This window comes from Cebus imitator, unplaced genomic scaffold (assembly GCF_001604975.1).
Source record: "Cebus imitator isolate Cc_AM_T3 unplaced genomic scaffold, Cebus_imitator-1.0 Scaffold43, whole genome shotgun sequence".
Lineage (NCBI taxonomy): Eukaryota > Metazoa > Chordata > Mammalia > Primates > Cebidae > Cebus > Cebus imitator.
In genome coordinates, this window is record NW_016107358.1 from 1,323,446 (window position 1) to 1,343,639 (window position 20,194).

General features: G+C 34.1%; 1 long non-coding RNA gene across 1 annotated transcript; it reads left to right on the forward strand.

The window, feature by feature from the left end:
• Positions 1-1,133: 1,133 nt before the first annotated feature.
• LOC119470899 lies at positions 1,134-11,371 on the forward strand. Its single transcript, XR_005199877.1, has 3 exons — positions 1,134-1,143; positions 3,442-3,445; positions 11,288-11,371. It is a non-coding gene; the product is annotated as an uncharacterized LOC119470899 (long non-coding RNA).
• The last annotated feature ends 8,823 nt before the right edge of the window (positions 11,372-20,194 follow it).

Sequence of the window (20,194 nt, forward strand, 5' to 3'; positions counted from 1 at the left end):
TGTGGAGAGTTAAGACATGTCTAACTAGAACATCAAAAAATGTAAAAATGTAAAATTGTCATTCTTCTAAAATAACTCCAATATCCTCTTCAGTTCTTTGAGCCCAAGTTCCCACACCTTTAAAAGGTAGAAGTTCACAATAGAATTCACAGTTAAATATGGAATTACAGACTTTTCTGGTGGGAAAATACTCTAAGTTAGTATAAGGATTATTTGGGAGACTGCGGTGGGTGGATCACTTGAGGTCACTAGTTCGAGACCAGCCTGGTTAACATGGTAAAACTCCATCTCTACCAAAAAAAAAAAAAAATTTAGTTGGGCATGGCTGGGCATGTCTGTAGTCCCAGCTACTAGGGAGGCGGAAGCAGAATTGCTTGAACTTGGGAGGTGGAGGTTGCAGTGAGCTGAGATTGCACCAATGTGCTCCAGTCTGGGCAACAGAGCAAGACTTCATCTCAAAATATAAATATATAAATAAATAAGTAAATAAAAGAGTTATGAGGGACAAAAATAAGTGAAGATATAAAGCTAGAGGTAGAGAGAACACTGAATAAACTTTCACGGAAGAGTGTATACTTAATTCTTTGGGTAGTTATCTCAACATGGAAAGCCCTTATGGACACTTGTTATATAAAGTTGGGACTCCAAAAGCTATAATAGCAGTTGACTATCACCCTCCCTCTGCCGAAGTCATAAGAAAATGCAAGAAAATTTGCCTTGACACTCAATGAAGCAAAGTCAAAGAATAAAACAAATAAGCCCATCCCTGGGATATGACACATACAAGTCAGCCAACAGGCTGAATTGCAACTCAAATTAACATTACCTGCAAGGTCCAAAAAAAAAAAAATCTGTTTAGGGTGAAGGAAGAACTGTTAGTGGCTCTAGCCACTTGAATAAGCAAACCTTAATGGGCCCTGAAACTTACTAGGCTTATAGGTAGTCTCATAAATATATTGAAGAAAAATAGGAAGCTCAAAATAAACACAGGGAAAACATACATCATAAATAAGCAGAAACAGACCCAAATATGTTTCACATAGTTATGCACAGATGATTATATAAATGTTTACTGAGTTTAAACACATAAAAGCAATAATTAATTTATAGATTTTTTTTTTTTTGAGACATAGTTTTACTCTTGTTGCCTGTTGCCCAGGCTGGAGTACAGTGACGTGATCTTGGCTCACTACAACCTCTGCCTCCTGGGTTCAAGCGATTCTGCTGCCTCAGCTTCCTGAGTAGTTTGGATTATAGGCACGTGCCACCACGCCTGACTAATTTTTGTATTTTTTCAGTAGAGACGGGGTTTCACATGGATTATAGGCACGTGCCACCATGCCTGACTAATTTTTGTATTTTTTCAGTAGAGACGGGGTTTCACCATGTTGGCCGGGCTGGTCTCCAACTCCTGGCCTCACAAGATCTGCCCACCTCCACTTCTCAAAGTGCTGGGATTACAGACGTGAGCCACTGTCCCGGTCCCAGAAAATTCTTTAAAATTTATCAAGTCGCTACAATTTCCAGATATAAAAACTTCAAAAATCCCAAATAAAAACTCCACAAAAGGTACAAAATAGGAGAATTAGGCATGGTCAAAAAAGGAATTAGTTAATTGTGTTAATATAGGCAGCAATTAAATGAAGGAAGTAGAGATTAAGACTGAGATGCTGTAAAATATTTTTATTCACATTTCAGTAGGAAATAAGATAGAGAATGGAACAGAGAAGAAAGGTGATGGCTGAGCTTTCAAGATCCGATAAAAGAATAGAATTTACAGGTTCAAGAATTCTAGTGAATTCCATGTAGAACACAATTATCCACACCTAGACATATGAAAATTAAATTTCAGAATACCAGATACAAAAAGGAGCTCTTAAATCAGTCATAGCAGAAGAATTTTCTTGAAAGGAATCGCAATTCAATTTAGGGCTTATTTCACAACAGTAACAGTTGGAAGCCAGAATACAACAAAATAAAATTTCCAAGAGTCTGAAAGAAAATGATTACTAAATTAGGGTTATATATCTTCAGAATCTCTCCTTCAATATTGCAGGTGAAATAAAGACATTTTCAGAAAAACGAAAACTAGAATTTTCCCACTGTATAAAATTTTAACAGATGCTCTTTCGGTGTTAAGAAAGTAGTCTCATAAAATGGATTGGAGAGGTAAGAGAAAATGCAATGCAAATACATTCTAAATATGTGGGCTAAACAATATGTGCATTAACTACACAAAACAATGTTGTTTTACATGTTTAAAATTGCAGCATTGGACTCTATGTTTTGATACCCTTCCCCTCCCTCCCTCCCTCCCCGCCCCCCTTTCTCATGTGGAAGTTTCCTCTCTTCCTCTCTTCTTCTCCTTTATTCTCTTTACCTAAAATAATTCACTTTCTGCAAAAGAAAAAAAAAATTCAGCATTAAAATTCACAGTAGTAGGTCAGGAGTGAGGGTAAATGGAATGAAAGTGCCCCAAGTTGTCATATTACTCAAGGAAATCAATTATGTATGTAGTAATTTCTAAAGTATCATTGAATGATTAGCAAGTAAATAAATTCTAAACAATGATTAAAAAAATGGGACAATAATAATGAAATGATACACCTGGAAAACATAAGAAAGATTAAAAATCAAGGAAGGAAATGTAAAGCACTATACACAAGAAGCAGAATAACATAGATATGAACCTAAATATATTAGGCATTACAGTAAGCGGAAGGAAAAAGAATTTTATTTAAAAGTTAGAAATTTTTAAATTGGACTGAAAATAAATTCAAACTCTAAATATTGGTTATAAGAAAGTTATGTATCATATAAGTTGCTGAAGGACTGAAAGTAAAAGGTGAGGAATATCTTACCATGTAAATAATAACTAAGAGAAAGTTCACAGGCAATGTTAATAATGAATGAAATATACTTGAACAAAAAAGTAGTTATTTAAATACAAGGAGGATCACTTCATAATTATAAACACTTCATTTACTAGAAAGAAACAAGTTTAAATTTGTAAGCTCTTAATAATATACCTTCAAAAATAAATAAGCCCAAATTGACAAAATTACAGAAAGAAATAGACAAATCATGGTGGAGAGTTTTAACACACCTTTCTCAGTAATTAATAAAACAATTAAACAAAAATTCCAGTAAAGTTACTGAAATTATTAACATGATCAACAGAATGTACTTAATGAATATATATTAGACACTTCACATGACTAGAATATAGAGACTACTAGAAACAGGTGCATCGATAACTAATCACACCACTCCAAAGGAAGCCACATTCCTCAAATATATATGAAGGATGCTCATTAGACAATAAACAAAAAGCATGGTACTACATGGTAGCAGTACACTCTTAAAGCACAAACTGAACATTTATACAATCAGATTGTATCCTTGAGGATTTCTTTGCTAATAGCTGGTTCTAAAGAACAGTCAAGTCTAATCTTGGCTAAATGATTGGTGTCTTAAATTGCTCAGAATAATTATTGTATCTAATCTGTTAAGCATTATCATTGCTTGAAGGAAGATGTGATTTTGTTTATATGCAAATACTAAATGGAGAATATTCCTATCTATAGTACAGTTTCTTTATCATCATCTTTTTTTTTTGAGATGGAGTCTCCCTTTCTTGCCCAGGCTGTAGTGCAGTGGCACGATTTTGGCCCACTGCAGCCTCCACTTCACAGATTCCAGCAATTCTCCTGTCTCAGCCTCCTGAGTAGCTGGGATTATGGGCACACACCACTACACCCAGTTAATTTTTGTATTTTGAGTAGAAATGGGGTTTCACATGTTGACAAAGCTGGTCTCAAACTCCTGACCTCAGGTGATCTGTCTGCCTCAGCCTCCCAAGGTGCTGGGATTATAGGAGTGAGCCACTGAGCCTGGCCTGAAGTACAGATTCTTGATTTAAACATATCTACATGAATAATAGTGGCCATATTTTAAATTTTCCATTTCTATCCCTAGGAATTCAGGTAAACATAGAGCAATATACAAGAAACCATGCCTATTGTAGAGCCTACAAAGCCAAACTGACATGTTTATCTTGATTATATATACAATGAGCATCGCATAAAGTTTTTGTGGCAGGGCGTAATATGTACAAAGTAACATTTTAGGAGAACTATGATGAATTAGCTAGAGAAGAAACTGGAAAGAAAGCAAATCAGCAAGGAGTCATGTGGATAACTAGTTCACGCTTTCCAGCAATAATAGGATGTATTCTGGTTTATATAAATAAAAACTATCTCCATGTACCCTTGAGAAACAGCTTTAATGTTATTACTATTGTGTACAGAAAAAACTCACAGTATTGTCAATGAAGAGAAGAATTTGGTTTAGAAGGTAGAAACCATAAAAACATATTCCGTCAGCTGAGAGTGCATGGATTCATTTTTAATAGAGGAGAATCAGCACACCTTCTAGTCAACCAGTTTACTTTGCTCTGAGGAGATAACAGATTCAATAGAATGTCTAACTTTGTAGAACACTGCAAATGTGGATAGCTTCAAAGGTGAATAATTCTCTTTTAGACACCAAACTTATATAATTAATTTACACTCATATTTGTTCATACAGGACTGTCTTCTTTAGAAAGCAAAACTAAGTAAAGTAAAAATTTGTGATCTCTAGATGATTTGGGAAACAAGGGATGTTATTGGTCCAGTAATATCCTATGACAGGGCCAGAAAAAGATAAAGAAAAAGGAAGCTAGCCTTCAAGGTACAAACATCAAATGAATGCCTATGTATTTGTTCAACTCTGAGCTATTATTCCAATTTTTCCCAAAATAACCCTAATGTTTGTGTTGGAGCCAAACAAAAGAATGATCATTGGAAACATGATAAATTAAAGGAATAATGCTTTTTATTAAAAGGCTGTATGCTTTATTAGGAAAAATTTTTAGAACAAGTTCCTTTATAATATTCTTACTAAGTTAAATTATGTCTGCTGCTTTTATAAAAAGGGTTTTATACACTTATAAGTAATATCCACAAAATGAAACTTTTAAGTAGTTTATGACAAATGAAAACTCATAGTTTATAAGAAATGTGTTATTTATATATTGCTAGCATTTCTGTGTTTTAAAAAATTATTAGTTAGAAATGATATTTTAACTCCAGTCATTGCAATATAAGTGCCCCGTGTTTGAGGACCCACTATAAACATCAAAAGAAGCCCTGTGCTTAAAATTAAAAGCACCAGCTTCTGGTCCTGACTAGAAAAGAGACCTTCAACAAAACACTTTGACATTCTTTTCCCACTCATAAAGGGAACTTTCAATATGAAATCATTGTGTATAATGCTATACCATTTTGTAAGTTTGTATTACCACTTTACTAAGTGTACATATTTCAGTGTGGATGTAGTACCATTCACTGAAGACTACGCCATATTTGTCGCAGGAAATATGTTCTTCATTAATTTAAAAGATGTGACACTATCTGGTTAAATTGGTCATCTTTTAAAAGAAAACTTAAAATTGCTAGTAAAAAAAAAATGACAAATTTGTATACAGGTCAGCTCTATTATTCAAGGCTCAAATGACTGTCTGAAATTGAGTCTGATAAAATTTACTTTTCATTTTCCCAAGACGGAAAACTGGCTAAGACATTTTGGCATGTGTCTTCTCAATCAGCCACATGTCCACAAGTAGTACCTATATGTGATCTTTCTTCTTCAGTTTCCCAATAATGAACACTGATATAAGCTCTCTGCAGATGGATATCTTGCACCTTTTATCTGAAATTTTTGTTGTTATTTTCTGCTTTAGAGAGAATCCTTTTCTTTTTTGGGAAAGTTAGATAAATTTTTAATGTGTCATATTATAAGTGATATTGTTATATCCCATTTTGCCTTGAGTCAATGTATATAGATAGAGTACCTACTATGTGCAAGGTAGGGTACTTTCCCCGTGGTGATGAATAAGATATAGTTCTTTTCTTTAAAGAACTCACAGCCTAGTGAAAGAGCACTAAAAGCTCAATGGCAGTACTATGCATAAGAAATAATGATATCCTCTGGGAGCATCATGAAAGAATGAGTAATCCTGCCTGAGGGAGATAGGGAATGCATCACACAAGTGATGACATTTGGGCTCAGTCTTGAAGAATGGGTAGGAGTTTGACAAGTGAAGAAGAAAGAGGAAGGAGAGTATTCTGACAGAGGGAACATTGTGTTCAGAGGTAACAGTTTGTGAAAAGACATGATATACTGAGAAAACAGGGCAAGAAGAGTGTATCTTTTATTAGACATAGAGTGAGATAATGCTGATAACACCAGTGTGCAGGATCCATTGAAGAGGAAAGACTTTAGGCCAAGGGAACAAATTGGAGTTAAGATGCAGGTGAGATACAATGTGGACTTGGAAAAGGGTAGTGTCGCTAAATTAGTAAGAGGAGCAGAAAGTTGTAAAAAGCATTCCTAAAGTGTAGTCAGTGAGCGTTCAGCATGGTTTTTAAAAGACCTGAAATTAACATAGAAGGTGAATGCTTTAAGGCAGAGATGTTATTTTGTTTATGCTTTAAGCTGGCTCCAATGTTTGCAGTGTGGCTCCTGTGGAAAAAGAAAACACTCCTTTCAATCACATTCTCCAAAAGTGACACATTACAAAGTTTTTAAAGATATTGTGTTGTTTTATGATGGTGAAGTCTGATGGTAACATGATAGAGGAAACAAGCTGAAAGTGAGAGTCTTTTGCTTAGCATGTGAGAGCGTTTAGTCCGTGACATAAACAGAACACGGAGAATGGTGGTGCCACGTTATGCCTTCTTCATCGCCAACTCATTAACAAGATCAAGTTCCCAGCCTGATCCAACTCGTGACTTACTTCTCCTGATATCAAAACTTCAAAATCATTCTGACTGGTGTTTAATCAATGCCTATTAAATATATGGGTTAAAAAACCAATGAATGATGCCAAAATCTAACTGACTATATAAACACCATTTGGAGATCTAAAAAAAAAAAAAAAAAAAGTAATTAAATTACTCAGTGATCAATCTCAACAGGTAAAGACAAAAAAATTGCTGCCATCTGTGTACAAGACAATATGGATCATTACAATAAAATATGGAATGGCTTTATTATCTAGGTGGGAAAACAAAGAAGATTATATAAATTAGCATTCCCAGAAAAGAGGTCTAATCATTTCAAAAGTTGTGTAAAATTGTAACTAACTTCATTCCTCTATCCTTCACTCAAATAAAGCAGATTGGAATACAAATAGAAAACAACTATTATAGGGATAATTTGAATCTTTTAAAAATTATTTCTAAAAATGTACTTGTACTGTGTGCAATATAGCTGCCAAAGGGACAAAAGATACAGGACAGGGCTAAAAATGTAGGCAAGGACCAGAACAGACATCACCCTACAGATACCCTAAAGTTTGTCTTTTATTCTAAATGCAGTAGAGGGATACTAAATTATTTTAAGAATATGGGTAAGATGACAAGATTCAGGATGTAAAATTAAATCTGTCTGCAGTGAGGAAAATTCCCTAGGTGAGGACTAACTAAAGCTGATAGCAGAAAAATCAGCCAGAGATTTTTTTGCAGGGAAAAGAGTGACTTAGGTTAGAATGGTGACCTTGAAAATCAAGAATAAAGGATAGATTTAACAGAGCCTTCTAAGGTAAAAATAGCAGTTTATAATGAATTGGAAGTGGGGTGTGATGGTTAAGCAAAAGGGGATGTCAGGATTTCCAGCTTGCATGACTGGGTGGACTTGACCATCAGTCAAGTCATGACTGATTTGTATAGTGGGGCCTTCCATTGTGGTAGGAGAGAACAGAATATGACCAGTAGGTGGTAGAGAGGGGACAATATTATGATTTTTGTTTCAAAGATATCTAATTGGAGATAACAAGTTTATGAAGAGGTCTAGAATGGAGACATCAATTAGAAAATCATCTGCAATATGTAGTAGCCAAATGACGTTTCCTAGTGAAAATATTTAGTATGAGAAAAAGAAAAGAATCTACGAATCAGTTGAGAAATTCCAAATATTTAATGGACAGGTTGAACACATGAGAAAGAATGGATATAACCAAAAAGGCAGGGCTAACTCGGGAGTGTGCGGGGCCATGGAAGCTTGGAAAAAAAGACAGTTCTGAGAATGAGGGAGTTATTACCTACCACCAAGGTTTATGTTACACATGGACTCAGCAACATCCACTTTGTTCAGTGACATAATGATCCTTGGTAAGCCTAGAAAGATCTGTTTGGTGATGGAAGCAAGGCTGGAATGTTTTGACCAGTGAGAAGGAGGTGAAGTATAAAGAGTAAAACGTAAAGTACAAAATGAGGTTGTCTAAAAATATTGAAGAGAGAGTAGTAAGGATAAAGAGAGAGAGAGAGAGAGAGAGAGAGAGGGAAGACATAGATTTAAAGGAAGATGTTTTCATTATGGTTGTGAGACTTTTTCTTTTAATAGGAGGGACTTTACCGTATTTCCACTCTTGACCAACATTCATTTGAGAGGGTAAAGAGTTTTAGAATGAGTTCCTTAGAAAGTACAAGAAAGTGACATGCTGAATCAAACGAAGGCAACGAAATGCTAGAAAACATGGCTGCATGCAGGGAATATTTCCACTGTATATTCAAAATTTGATGACAAAAATGAAGGTAGTTTTGAAGAAAAATAAATCACAATAAAATGCATGATTGCAGTCATTTACTACTGGCTATCACCTAGGTTGTAGGATGTGCTCAGTTCTAATCATGTCAAAAGTTGTGTAAAGTTACAAGTAATTTCATTCTTCTATCCCTCACTCAAGTAAAGCAGATTGGAATGCAAGTAGAATACAATTATCATAGGGATAATTTGAATCTTTTAGAAATAATTTCTAAATATGTACTTAATCATTAGTAATAAGGTAATTGCAATGCAGTTGAAGATCAATGAAGACAAGAATAGTATGAAAACACTGAATGTAATAATTGCCTTTTTGGATGGCAGTAGCTCTCATATACAAGTGTGTTTTCTATCAATAGTCTGGAAGAAAGAAAAACGTATTGCAGAATGATATTAAAACTGGAGCAAAAATATATCCTACTCTTAGAAACTGTATTTATGCTTAATAAAATGTTTTATTTATTTATGCTTATAAACTAGCTTCGCTTCTCCATTGTTCCTGGTAGAATTTTCCAATTTAGAGAATTTTCCATATTTTTTTTGCTTGATATTAACATCAAGATATTAACATCCTAATCTTTTGGTATTACAAAATTACATGTACTCATCTGTGAGAGATTCAGAAAACCTTACTGAAAAGTACAAGTGAGGAGTAGAATTCCATTCAGGAAAACAGCTAGACTGTTATTCCATTGATACAGCTAGACTTTGTCCACAAACTTGCTGTATCAATTAGGTTGTATGTTTTTCTTGAGCAGAAAGGAACCTCTGTGATCACGAGGTCATGCAGCCTGACTCGATAACTGTTTGACAGAGGCTAAGTGTAATCAAAAGAAACTGAGGACAGAGGTTATCATTTTCTTTTCCTATCAAATATCAAAATGTCTCTGTTAGCTAAAGCTTATGCAGAAACGTGAGATTTTTATGAGAAGAACTCTAACATCAATTATTGGCCAACAAAGAACCAGGATTAGGTATAAGATTGGACTTAGGTCTTCTACATTTGAGAGAGATATGGAGACTAACTAACAGCATTTTCAGGAACAAATTATTCCGGAAAAGCTACAGGGAGTGAGGTAAACTGACATAACCAATTAGAGTTGCAAACCTTCCCGTAAGACAAAGGAGGACTATTGTGCCACTATCTTGAAAAATTTAAGCATAAGAGTTAGATGCTAAATTTTAGATTCAAGTATCTTTTAAGTATGTTATACAAAAGCAAATATGAAATTAATACAAATTGTGTATTCACAGTGGCAGCATAATGGAAGCAAATCATTTGCTCAGATCAACAACCAGGGAATAGAATGCCCCTCTTAGTTACATGACTTTTTGTGAGGATCTCAAACCCAGAGGAAATATACCAAGGATGATGGATGAAAGAGTGAAATAGAATTGTCAGTCTGTAGCTGAAGCATTGATCAAATGGCTGAGTAGCTACCATTTCACTCAGGAAGACCTTGAAAGATAGATTACATGGCCTTGAGTTTCTAAACTACAAAATAAAATTTAAAACCTTTTATCCAGTTGAGACGACCCTGGTTTTGTTTTTTTCCCACAAGAATACAACTACTGTGATTGTTTTCCAATGGTTTGTACATACCACTTCGAACTCCTTTGCCAGATTCTCCTTGAGAAAACTGTCAAAACTTCATAAAGAAGGAATTGAGAATATCTCAATGTTGAAAATATCTACATTGCTTATGAAGGACTTTTTAAACAAATATACTTAGCATTATTGGTTTGTATTTTCGAAGACTTGATGCATTTTCCATCACAAATAAATGTTCACATATTAACTGACATTTATCAAAGAAAAAATTACAATTACAAGCCTTCACATGGATATTTATAGCAGCTTTGTTCATAATTGCCAAAACTTGGACGCAATTAAGATATTTTTCAGTAGATGAATGGATAAATCTACTATGTTATATTAGAAAATGGAATTACTTTTCAGTGCTAAAAGGAAATTAGCTATCAAGCCACGAAAATACATGGAATAAACTTAAATGCATATTACTAAGTGAAAGGAGTCAATATGACAAGGCTATGTACTGTGTAATTCCAACTATATGACATTCTGGAAAAGGCAAAACTATGAATACAATAAAAAGATCAGTGACTGCCAGGGGTTAGGGAAGAGGGAAGGATGAATAGTTAAAGCAAGAGAAGATTTTTGTAGGGCAGTGAAACTATTTTGTATGATGCTGTTATGGTGGATGTACATCATTATACAGTTATCAGAATCCATCCAATGTACAACACCAAAAGAGGACCTTAATGTAAGCTAGGAATTTGGGGTGATAATGATGTGTCCATGTAGGTTCATGGATGATCACAAATGTACCACTTTGGCATGGGATGTTGCTAGTGGAAGAGGCTGTATGCATGTGGATCAAGGAGCTTGTGAGAACTCTGTACTTCTGCTCAGTTTTTCTGTGGGCTTAAAACTACAGTTAAAAGAAGAGGCATTTTTAATTTTTTATTTTTCTGGGTATTGTATAAATGAAAGGAGTACACAAGATGTTTTGATACAGGCATGCAATGTGAAATAATCACATCATGGAGAATGCGGTCTCCATCCCCTCACCCAATTATCCTTTGTGTTACAAACAACCCAATTACATTATTTTAGTTTTTTTTTAATGTACAATTATGTTATTATTAACTGTAGTCAGCCTGTTGTGCTATTAAACGGTAGGTCTTATTCATTCTTTCTAAGAATGTTTTTGTAACCATTAATCATCCCTACCTCTCCCACAGTCCCCCGGTCTCTTGCCAGCCTGTGGTAACCATTTTTATACTGTCCACCTCCATGAGTTCAATTTTTTGATTTTTAGATTTCACAAATAAGGAAAACATGTGATTTTTGCCTTTCTATACCTGACTTATTTCACTTAATATAATTATCTGCAGTTCTACCCATGTTGTTGCAAATGACTGAATCTCATTATTTTTCATGGCTGAATAGTACTCCCTTGTGTATATGTACCAAATTTTCTTTCTTCATTCATCTGTTGATGGACAATTAGGTTGCTACCAAATCTTGACTATCGTTTGTTTGTTTGCTGCAACAAACAAGGGCGTGCAGCTATCTCTTCAACCTTCTGACTTTATTTCTCTTGGGTGTATAACCATCAGTAGAATTTCTGGATCATATGGTAACTCTATTTTTAGTTTTTGTAAGGAACTGCCGAACTGTTCTCCATAGTGGTTGTACTAATTTACATTCCCGCCAACAGTGTGTGAGGGTTTCCTTTTTTCTACATCCTCACCAGCATTGTGTATTGCCTGTCTTTTGGATATAAGCCATTTTAACTGGGGTGAGATAATATCTTATTGTAGTTTTGATTTGGATTTCTCTGATGATCAGTGATGTTGAGTACCTTCTCATATGCTTATTTGTCATTTATAGATCTTTTGAACGATGTCTTTTCAAGTCTTTTTCCCATTTTTTGATCAAATTATTAGATTTTTGTTCATATAGATTTGTTTGAGTTCCTCGTATACTCTGGTTATTACTCCGTTGGTAGAGAGTTAGTTGGAAAATATTTTCTCTCATCCTGTGGATTGTCTCTTCACTTTGTTGGTTGTTTCCTTTGCTGTGAAGAAGCTTTTTAACTTGATGTGATCCTATTTGTCCTTTTGTGCCTTGGTTGTTTGTGCCTTTGAGGTATTGCTCAAGAAATGTTTGCCCAGCCCAATATCCTGGAAATTTTCTCCAAACTTTTCTTGTAGTAGTTTCATAGTGTGAGGTCTTAGATTTAAGTCCTTAATCCATTTTGATATGATTTTTGTATATGGTGAGAGATAGGGTTCTAGTTTCATTCTTTTGCATATGACTATCCAGTTTTCCCATCACCACATATTGAAGACACTCTTTTCCTCGGTGTATGTTAAAAAGAGTATATTTTAAGGAAAATAAAAATAAGTCTTTATGACCCAAGTAACTCTTCTTCTGATGGTGGAGAAAAGAAAAGACAAATGGGAGGAAATGAGAGTACTATTTCTCAGTGGGAAGCATCAGAAAACTGTAACCAGTTTCTTTATTTATTTACAGTACCAATGTTTGCATTAATCCTGACATTCTGTATTATTGTAAGAAATTTCAACTATGGAATCAGTAAAAGACAGGGAAGGTTAGATGAAAAGAGTTAGAATTAGGAGGGTATCATCAATTAATCAAAATATTAACACCAGTTTTAATTCATTATGCTGAACCAAGTGCACATATTATTCCTCTTGCCTTCAAATAATAGAAAAATTTTCAAAAGTTAAATAAAACATTTTAATGCATATTTTATTACACAAAATGAAAACAGAAGAATGCTGATGGATGAGTAGCAGAGAATTCTGAAAAACCAACAATCCCCAAAGAGAACTCAAGGCTGAGAGAGAATCAATCTGATTCATTGAACATTGACGAGGCTCTGGATTCAGAGAGGACAAAGGAATCAGATAATTGTGGTAATAAGTGGTAATAAAATTATGTGGTTTAATAGAAAGTCTGAGAACAGCAAGCTATTTTCCTTCTCCCTTTCTGATACCCACTTAGAACAACTTTGAGCTGGCTTGAGAAAACTTGGGAATGAGTTCTAGGAAACTAGGGATGTATGAATCAGAGGAGTCTTATGAAATTTGATGGTTAAAACATGTACTAGTGAGAAGCAGAAGATTTATGGATTTGGATGCAAAGGAACTATAGATAATTTTAGCAGACTTCTTGACTTTTTGGTGAAGAACATTTATATTACTGTAAAGTGTAAATGATATGATATGTTTATGAATGTTTTTAGTTGATCTATAGCCAAATAATGAATATAGCAATGGTTTCAAAAATTGAATGTAAATATTTATTTATTTATTTTGGAGATGGAGTCTCACTCTGTCAACCAGCTGTAGTGCTAGTGCTGTGGTGCAATCTCAGCTCACTGCAGCCTTTGCTTCCTGGGTTCAAGCAATTCTCCTGCCTCAGCCTTCTGAGGAGCTGGGACTACAGGCACATACCATCACACCCAATTAATTTTTGTATTTTTAGTAGAGTCTAAAAATACAAAATTTTACCATATTGGCTGGGCTGGTCTCAAACTCTTGAGAATGTAAATATTAGTCACGTTAAAAATGTAAAAGTAATGTATAAAAGAACGACATTGGGCACGGTGGCTAATGCCTGTAATCCTAACATTTTGTGAGGCCAAGGCAGGCAGATCACAGGTCAGGAAATTGAGACCAATCTGGCCAACATGGTGAAATCCTGTCTCTACTGAAAATATAAAAATTAGCTGGGCAATTGTGGCACATGCCTGTAATCCCAGCTACTTGGGAGGCTGAGGCAGGAGAATCGCTTGAACCCAAGAGGCAGAGGTTGAGGTAAGCCAAGATCACACCACTGCACTCCAGCCTGATGACAGGGCGAGACTCCATCTCAAAAAAGGAAGAAAGAAAAAGAAAGAGAAAGAGAAACAGAAAGAAAGAAGAAAAAGGAAAGAGAAAGAAAGGAAAGAAAGAAAGAAGAAAGAAAGAAGAAAGGAAGAAAGAAAGAAAAAAGAAAGAGAAAGAAAAAGAAAACAGGCATTAGAAGTGGAACTTAGGTTGCTTACTGAATGGAGAGCCATTTAGTAGCCTATGAATGAAGAGGCAAATAGGGAGTCTATGGATTATGACATAAAAAACATAGGGTTTAGGAATGCCTGTCCGAGTGTTGAGGTGAAAAGAAATTAGAATAGTGACATAATTACTGGATTTAAATAAATAGAGTGGTAGTATTCATAAGCTAAAGTCTTACCTCTTTGCACAATATGGAGAGACAAGACCTAAAGTATCAAGTCAATAAGTAGTAGAATGAGACTGTATATTATGTAGGCTCATTGGTTGCCTCAGAGAAACAGAGCTGGTAGAAATATATGGTCAGACAGTGGACTGTAGCTTTATTATGAATCCTTTATAATACTTGAATTTTAAAATTATTCAAGTTAATTACGTTGATTAGAATTTGCAAAAATTAAATATTGGAACAATGTCACATTATTTTGTTAAAAATTGTAGGAAAACAATATTACAAAATGAATCCATAATTAGTATGAAAAAATATTTCATTGAGTGTACATTTTCTTCATAGTTTCATTACTTTTGACATTATTTCTTGCTTTTAAATCTGAGCTGAAACAGAAAATGCTTTATGCAACAATCCCGGATTTCCAAAATTTGAACCTAAAGTCGATGATATAACAAACAAATGATATGCTAGATTACATTGTGTTGCTTTGACTACAGAAAAAATTTCAAGTTTCTTAAGATTGGATTCAATGAACACCTTCTGGCAACATGCCACAGTGGTTTTTTTTCACTGAACATATTTATTTATTCAGGATTTGAATAAGGCAATGCTCATCTCAGTCCCACCTCTGTCATATACCAGTTGTATGATCTTGGATAAGTTCTATCATGTCTCTGTATGAGCTAAATTACACCAAGGTTTTTTTTTTTTGTTTTTTCTTTGTGAAATTGGAAACATTATTTTTATCAGAAAATACCTACCAAATGCTTAGCATAGTATCTAGCATGTAGAAAGTATAGAGTACATCTTAGTATTATTAATATTTCTGGAGTTTTCTGTCTAAAAAACTTTCATCACGTAGCCCACATCACAGTCTCATTGTTTACTCACTCAACTTTGATTATAAAATCTTCCTTTTGTAGCATTTTGCTAGCATCATCATTCACTTAACACTTCACTTTTACTTATTTATTTCTCATTTAGAGTTATAAGTTATACTTTTTTAAGAGTAGAAACTATGTTATATTTAATTTTTATCCTAACTCATTAATATGGTGCCTGAGACACAGGTATTAAAATAAATTTTCTTAAAAATAAAATGATATAGAAACTCTAGACATCAAGTGAAATTCTTTTTTTTTAAATAGGCTTTACGTTCCTCAGGTACATGTGCAGAATGTGCAGGTTACATAGTTATACAAATGCCATGGTGGTTTGCTGCATCCATCACCCCATCATCTACATTAGGCATTTCTTCTAATGCTATCCCTCCCCTATACCTCCACCCCTGACAGGCCCCAGTGTGTGATGTTCCCCTCCCTGTGTCCATGTGTTCTTGTTGTTTAACTTTCACTTATGAGTGAGACTATGTGGTGTTTGGTTTTCTGTTCTTGTGTTACTTTGCTGAGAATGATGGTTTCCAGCTTCATCCATGTCCCTGAAAAGGACATGATTTCATCCTTTTTTATGGCTAGTATTCCATGGTGTGTATGTGCTACATTTTCTTTACCCAGTCTATCATTGATGGGCATTAGGGTTGGTTCCAAGTCTTTGCTATTGTAAATAGTGCTGCAGTAAACATACGTGTACATGTGTCTTTATAATAGAATGATTTATAATCCTTTGAGTATATACCCAGTAATAGGATTGCTGGGTCAAATGGTATTTCTAGTTCTAGGTCCTTGAGAAATCCCCACACTGTCTTCCACAATGGTTGAACTAATTTACACTCCCACCAACAGTGTAAAAGCATTCCTATTTCTCCAGAAATTATGTGAAATTCTTAACTCACATTTCAGAATATAGGCTTTGAAATAGAAATATGGACATATCTATAATTTCCAGATATTTTCCAATTAACTAATTCCTTTACTCTTTAAAATTTGGTGAAAGTGTTACCATTATTCTCATTTTAAAAATGTTTCATGTCAACAGAGGACCATGAAGTTTTTGCATATTTACTGATCTAGAATTTGAATAATGAGTAGTGATAATTTAAATAATTTCTTCCAAGTTATTGTTTTTATATTGTGCCATGTCCCATTTTGGAGATTGCTAGAAAGTGGTTTAACTAGGATTGAAACACAGATATCATCATTCCTGACACAGTATTCTATTACTAAATATTTCTGGCTTTTTCCCTAGAAAATGAGAGAGAAACAATTTTGTTTTTTTCTTGATATTAAAATAAAAAAAGAATAGTTTTTGAAATTCAAGAAAGACATTGAGCATAGACTGCCAAAATTTTGTAAAGTATTAAACATATAGGATTAAGTTTATAATATAGGGCATAACATCTAGAAAACAAAATGGCTTGAAGATGTTTAAGTACTTTTGTTTGTCAAAATATAAGTTTTATTGTTGCTTAAAATCTAAAAGTTACCTTGTGCAGAGTCGTATATGTCATATAGTTTAATGAGAGAGGTAAATGTTGTATCATTTAATGACCTTATAAACAATAGAGACATATATGTTAGATTGTTTCATGATAAGCCAGCCAGAAGAAAGTTAATCTCTGCCATTATTTCTCTGCCCTTGCCTAAATCATTCCAAGTCTCTATGTTTAACTTTCCTCATGTGCTTCTTGATGTGCTCAATGTTCCTTTCCAGTCTAATAGGCTACAATGCTATGAAAATCCCTTTAAAATAAAATAAACAGCTAAAAATATATATATATGGAGGGAAGAGATTACCAAAGTCTTTAAGACAGAGTAGTATCCTTCACTTATAAAGTATGTTTCCTGTAATTTCAGGATGAATTTCTGCTGCTTTTCATAATTGTAATAAATCTTACTAAATAGACAAAAAAGGAAAATATGTTGTGATACTCTATCCATGAAAATAAAAGTGTTTCTTTGAGCTGAAAAAAAAGACTTCACACTTTAACAATGATTTCCATTTGAAATGACTTTATAGAAAATCGCTTACACTCCTTCACTCTAAATTACAGTACTTTTTCCCAATGCATCTTTTTTTTTTTTTTTTTAACCTATCTTTAAATTTGGAACTCCCGTTGGGTGTCTGAGCTACAAACATCTGTAAGATTAAGAGGTTGCCAGAAGGAATGCTGTTACTGAGAGAGGAAGATTAATAGCAATATTAGCAGGACAGATTTGACCCTCTGATAATCTGAAACCTCTATGAAATAGTTATTTCAGAGTTACTGTTTCTATGGTGTATTTATGGAGAAGAACTAAGGCAATGAGTGGAAGTTTCAAAGACTAGCAAATAATTCTAGAATTTAAATTTATTTAACATCGAGAGAGTGGTATATATTAACCATGTATGTTTGTATTCGAATCACATTTCTAGAAGCAGTAGACTGATTGTGTTATTAAAGGAATCCTAAAGAGTGTAGTATTTTATCAGAATTTTATTCTGAGGTTCTATAAAAATAGTCTTATCACAGCAGCCTCTAGTAACATGAATAGTGAGAAAAAGCTGAGGAACATCTCTGTTAAAAACAAATAGATTTTTAGGCCTTCAATGTACCATATGTCACTGCTGACTATACAGCTTTCAAAATGTTCATGGCCAAGGTATAAATAAATACAGCTTATTCATTTCAGCAACAGGGATTTCTATTTGTAGTAAAACATGTAGTGTGGATCCTCTAGCTCCAGATTTGATCTTCAGTTACAGACATTCATTATTGACTGAAAAGCTTTCTACAAATATCAAACAAAATCCCGTAGAATTTTAGTCAGTACATTTTTTGGAAGCAAAGGAAGGTGCTGTAGCCTGCTGCTACTTTTGGAACTGTCTTGCATTTCAGAGCATTGTCACCGTAGGACTGAAACATATGTGAAAATTCTAATGATCGTACATAACCCTCTTCTCTGTTTATTTATTACTTCTGTTTCTCAGACTGCCTCAGGATAGTACACAGCTGAGGGAAAAGGAACACAGAACTGTTAACAGCTTGGCTTCAAAGTAACAGACGAAACACTTGCTTTCACAATTTCCTTTGACATTTGATAGGATATGGAAGTCAGGGAAGGTGTGGGGAGAAGAGGAAAGTTTAGTCTGGCAAGTGCATTCAGATCACATGTGGATGAGACAAAAGAATACTGACTCTTTCATAGGCATTTTCACCATAAGATTATGACTAGTGGAGCTATTTATTACCATTCAATACAGGCATAAGCATCTGGTAATTCAAACACATTCATAAATTAAAATACCTTTAAATTATATAACTTTGATGTTTCGGTTTTTTTTTCCACTCAAAAATGTTTTGGGGAATAAATGAAAGAAGTTATACAAATAAATAAAGTACTAAATAATTTATATGGTGAGAAGAGTTTGGGAAGGCCAGTAGTCGCAAGATTGATATACTGCATAAAGCACTGATTTCATTAAAGCTGAACCTGAAAATTGAGTGACATTCAGCCTTTGCCAGTCCAGGCCTCACATTATCCATTTTGACTATAAATATTTGGAAAAGAGAGCCAAAACTTCCCTTCCATCATGACATTCTAGAATTGTATAAAAAGTGTAAATTTAAAAATTTGCCTGAACTGACTTCTGTATTATAGGCACTGATTTCTGGCTTCTTTTTCTGTAAGAACTATTTATTTATATTAGCGTATATATATTTCAGAGATTGAAATGGCCATTTTATTTGTAGCTTGTCACATATACGTTTGAAGTTATCTGAAGTACATGTAGAAGTAGTCATGAGGTATACGTATATACAAGATTTTATGTTCACCTGGAATCTGGCAATATGTTGACACCTCACATGGCCTCTTAGCAGTTTATTAGCTATAATAGTATATTCTAAATCTAATTAAAGTAATGAAACATTTAAAAATTTCTCTATAAATTTTTACGCAATTATCTGCAGTGCTTGTAAAAACAATTATATTGACATAACTCACTTTGTTATTAAGTTCTATTTCTAAAATTAGTCTTCAAATGTAAATAACATAAATATTAAAATGTCAAATCCAACCATTTTATTGAAGAGAGCTTGTAAGTAGTCTAAGTAGTATCTTTTTATATATGATCTTCAGAGTAATCTGAGGAAATAATACCTTTCTGCATCTTGTCCCTCAAGCTCCCATACATTAAAACATACTTGGAGCATGTGCTATGTGCAAATAGCACTCATTTCTAAATTGTGCTTTGCCTCCTACAAAGCAGTTAACTAACCCCTAATCATCAAGACAGCTCATAGGGAAGGTGAGAGGTAAAACTTATTACTCTCTATGAACTAGAATTTAGTCCTGTCCTTTATAAAGTGTATTCAATTAGGAAAGGAGGAAGTCAAATTGTCTCTATTTACAGACAACATGATTGTATATTTAGAAGACCTCATCATCTCAGCCTCAAATCTCCTTAAGCTAATAAGCAACTTCAGCAAAGTCTCAGGATATAAAATCAATGTGCAAAAATCTCAAGCATTTACACTAATAACAACAGAGAGTCAAATCATGAGTGAACTCTCATTCACAATTACTGCAAAGAGAATAAAATACCTAAGAATACAACTAACAAGGGATGTGAAGGACCTCTTCAAGGAGAACTACAAACCACTGCTCAAGGAAATAAGAGAGAACATAAACAGATAGAAAAACATTTCCTGCTCATGGTTAGGAAGAATCAATATGAAAATGGCCATACTGCCCAACGTAATATATAGATTCAATGCTATCCCCATCAAGCTACCATTAGCTTTCTTTACAAAATTGGGAAAAAACCACCTTAAACTTCATATGGAACCAAAAGAGAACTCACATAGCCAAGACAATCCTAAGCAAA